We start from the raw sequence: 5,000 nt of genomic DNA on the forward strand, positions 1-5,000 counted from the left end.
CACGTTCAACTAGGCTTAGCAAAGTAAATTTCTACTTCATGCATTGCATTCATATTTGTATTCATATAAATTTATGTACGTACTTTTAAAAGTAGTTTACCGGAGTTTTTACCATTATGTCCATGACAGGCAATTATTACTTCCATTATAATTATCATTAAAGAACTTAGATATTTGTAATTGTTTAACGGAAATAATAATAACATTTAATATAATTCTATAAATTATCTGTAATTTTCAATAACTAATGCAAATTTTCACTTTAATAAAAAATAAATAATAAATTACTATTAATTCATTAAACGCGCCCCAAGTGACCTAATGTTAACTTTTTTTTATCAAAAAAGTTAACAAAAAAAATTTAACCATTTATTTTGCGATGTAAAAAGGCAAATTTCTTCCAACTAATATTATTACTAATGTCCAGCAAAAAGTTAACTTTTTTATGTTTTATAAAGATAACTTTATGGTAACAATTTGTCAACTTTTTGATAACACTGTAACGTTTTGTTGACAAATAGCAATTTTTTTTTTATACCAAAAAGGTAACAAATTTACAACATTTTTATGTTGATCTATAAGATTCAGAATGTTATCTTTATGTTAATACAGTAGACTCGCGATTTTTTTCCACTTTGATTTTTTTCCGTTTCACCTTTTTTTTGTCATTTCTAACTTTAACTGCATTATAGCTCTGCCCGCAGAATCTTTTCCATACTAGTTTACCTGACAGTACGTAAGTGTTAGTGTATGGTAAGCAATGTACTCAAAAATTAATTCTCATAAAAATATTAATAATTGACAAACTATGATCTTAACAGACTAATCTTTGCAATTAAATATGTAACTTATTTTACAACGTACAATTTTTTTATTTCTCATTTTTCCGTATTCCAGTAATTTATAGATATATTTAAAGACAAATTAAAAAGTATTTTTTGTGCTCTTGCTATTCTCGCATTATTTAATAAACCTAAAGATCAAATAAAATAGCTATTAACATCTAAAAGGAAAGCTCTCAGACGCTATATGAGAATAAATCTACGCAGGCGCTATGGTCAAAAAACATGTCTAAGGCAGCCCCAAGTGGCTAGCTTAGCTTTTTGTTAGCTTTTAATTGCCTATTTCAAGTCAACTATTTGCTATTTCTTAATATTAACAAAATGATAACAAAAAGTCTTCATAAAAAGATAACTTTTAAAAGTTATCTTAAAGGTACCATAAAAATGTTAACAAAAATTTATATGACAAAAGTTAGCAAAATGTTACCATAAAATGTAGTAATAAATGATGACTTTTTAAAGATAAATAAAAGTTACCACTTTAATTTTGACAATTTGTCATCCCATAAATGTTTTATATATGTTGAATTTTTTAATTAAGTAAAATGGTAATACTGAGTTGTTGATATTCTGTTAACTACTTCAGATTAATATTAAGCTATATGTAAATATTAGATTTATGTTAACAACTAGCAATAGAAAAATGCTGTCACGGAAGGTATTACCCTAGTAGCAATGGAATTGGGCAAGATTCTTTGGCAAGATACTTGAAGAAGCACTTTGTAAAGAATTGTACAATTCTCGACCAAGACACTTGATCAAGAATCTTTATCCAGACTGGCGGCAGACTTGGGCCAGTCTGTGACCAGAATTTGACCAGATTCTTGACCCAGAGTTTTGACATAGACTTGCGCGAGAAACGCAAAAGACGACGAGCGCGCACCTGTTTCCCTCAATTCCACTTGAATGTAAAAAGTATAGTATTGCAGTGGTTCTCATTTATAGTTGAGTCAACAAGTTTAAAAATGTTATTTTTTTAAATTACGCATTGAATTTGTAGTAATGCCTAGAAAAATTGATTTTCAGAATTTTCTAGCACTTGGAAAATTTCGGAAGTTTTTGAATAGATTAAGTACTCTTCCGGACATTAGTGGAAACAGTCTAGATAGCATATAGTACTTTCTAAAATTTTTCCTCTGCAGAAAGAACTCAGCACCATCTCAGAAAGTTGCCATTATTATATTGTTTTTTCCGTGTATGAAATACATTTCTTAAAATGGAAATCTGTTAAATTATATTGAATATAATTTCAACCATATATTTACCCGTGAAAATGAAAAATATATGGCCATGCATGGCCATATATAGTTCATACATGGCCATAAAGCAGACAGATTTTTTATATAAAAAATTTGAGATGACTATTACAATTACCTATAAACAGGATGTTGTAGTGTAAAAAACTAGGAAATTTTTTTGATATCACTAACAGCATATTGATGATTATATTTTGCTTTTTCGAAAGTGATTATATTCTTTCAATCTTGCGTATTGTAACTGTCGGTTGCATAGCCTAGTCGTCAAAGCGTCGGTCTCTCGTACGGAAGGTCCCGGGTTGGAATCCTACTGAAGCGGGTGCGCCATTAGTAAGTCTAGCGTTTTTTGTCGCAATCAAAAATTTCCAATTCGATTAGGAATTCAATTATTCGCGTATCTGATGATCTCTGCGTCGGAAAATAATTTAAAAAAAAAAAATAATAATTTTTTTTAATTCAGTTGAAATTTCTGTACTAGTCATATCAAGTCAAATATGGCCGTATCAAGTTATGTATGGTCATTAGTGTGAGCCAAAAAAACCAACCTATCGAATTTATGTCTTAAAAAGGACTTATATATCGAGGAAAAAATTCTCCTATTGGGCAAAATGTTCAGCTCAATTTTAAAGGTGTCTGTAGCCATTTGAAATTTCCCATTTAAAATAACAAGCAAAAAAATTTTTTTTTTATTATAAATTTTATAACTTTTGAACCATGTGAGAGAACAATTCCGTTCTAGAATATTCTTGTAGGGCACTAAATTTCTTAATAGAAAGTCCTGGGAGTCGAATTTGTAAACTTGATATTTCGTATACTAACAGGCCATCAAAGTCTTGTAATGGGTGCACTTATTACATTATTTTGCATTGTGGTCTCAATGTAATAAATGTCCTACACATGTGCAAAACTTTAGGTGTTTTGCAAACCTGTCTGGCTGTCTCAGTACCTCAAGACGAGGATAAGCCCCGTACTGGACCACACAGTATAAAAATTGGAAGAGAGAAATCTCATATCTAAACTTATCAGGACGGTTGATTAATTACCCAGAGTACCCCATATGCGTTACTATTTTATTGACTTATCGCCCGGCGCGCTAATTTAAGGGGCTCGTCCCAAAGACCCAATTAGAAAATAGGTTGGAGTGGTGGATTTTCCGATAAGGGCCGAAGGATCGCGAACTTAGATTTGATAAGGGAGTGCACGAGGTGAAGACGGACACAGTCGGACGGACCGGCAGAACAGTTGGACGGGTGACCGCACGGGAATTATTGAGAAGGACAAAAAACGCTAGACTTACTAATGGCGCACCCGCTTCAGTAGGATTCCAACCCGGGACCTTCCGTACGAGAGACCGACGCTTTGACGACTAGGCTATGCAACCGACAGTTACAATACGCAAGATTGAAAGAATATAATCACTTTCGAAAAAGCAAAATATAATCATCAATATGCTGTTAGTGATATCAAAAAAATTTCCTAGTTTTTTACACTACAACATCCTGTTTATAGGTAATTGTAATAGTCATCTCAAATTTTTTATATAAAAAATCTGTCTGCTTTATGGCCATGTATGAACTATATATGGCCATGCATGGCCATATATTTTTCATTTTCACGGGTAAATATATGGTTGAAATTATATTCAATATAATTTAACAGATTTCCATTTTAAGAAATGTATTTCATACACGGAAAAAACAATATAATAATGGCAACTTTCTGAGATGGTGCTGAGTTCTTTCTGCAGAGGAAAAATTTTAGAAAGTACTATATGCTATCTAGACTGTTTCCACTAATGTCCGGAAGAGTACTTAATCTATTCAAAAACTTCCGAAATTTTCCAAGTGCTAGAAAATTCTGAAAATCAATTTTTCTAGGCATTACTACAAATTCAATGCGTAATTTAAAAAAATAACATTTTTAAACTTGTTGACTCAACTATAAATGAGAACCACTGCAATACTATACTTTTTACATTCAAGTGGAATTGAGGGAAACAGGTGCGCGCTCGTCGTCTTTTGCGTTTCTCGCGCAAGTCTATGTCAAAACTCTGGGTCAAGAATCTGGTCAAATTCTGGTCACAGACTGGCCCAAGTCTGCCGCCAGTCTGGATAAAGATTCTTGATCAAGTGTCTTGGTCGAGAATTGTACAATTCTTTACAAAGTGCTTCTTCAAGTATCTTGCCAAAGAATCTTGCCCAATTCCATTGCTACTAGGGTAATACCTTCCGTGACAGCATTTTTCTATTGCTAGTTGTTAACATAAATCTAATATTTACATATAGCTTAATATTAATCTGAAGTAGTTAACAGAATATCAACAACTCAGTATTACCATTTTACTTAATTAAAAAATTCAACATATATAAAACATTTATGGGATGACAAATTGTCAAAATTAAAGTGGTAACTTTTATTTATCTTTAAAAAGTCATCATTTATTACTACATTTTATGGTAACATTTTGCTAACTTTTGTCATATAAATTTTTGTTAACATTTTTATGGTACCTTTAAGATAACTTTTAAAAGTTATCTTTTTATGAAGACTTTTTGTTATCATTTTGTTAATATTAAGAAATAGCAAATAGTTGACTTGAAATAGGCAATTAAAAGCTAACAAAAAGCTAAGCTAGCCACTTGGGGCTGCCTTAGACATGTTTTTTGACCATAGCGCCTGCGTAGATTTATTCTCATATAGCGTCTGAGAGCTTTCCTTTTAGATGTTAATAGCTATTTTATTTGATCTTTAGGTTTATTAAATAATGCGAGAATAGCAAGAGCACAAAAAATACTTTTTAATTTGTCTTTAAATATATCTATAAATTACTGGAATACGGAAAAATGAGAAATAAAAAAATTGTACGTTGTAAAATAAGTTACATATTTAATTGCAAAGATTA

The sequence above is a fragment of the Microplitis mediator genome, chromosome 11 (assembly GCF_029852145.1).
Source record: "Microplitis mediator isolate UGA2020A chromosome 11, iyMicMedi2.1, whole genome shotgun sequence".
NCBI classification, from domain to species: Eukaryota; Metazoa; Arthropoda; class Insecta; order Hymenoptera; family Braconidae; genus Microplitis; species Microplitis mediator.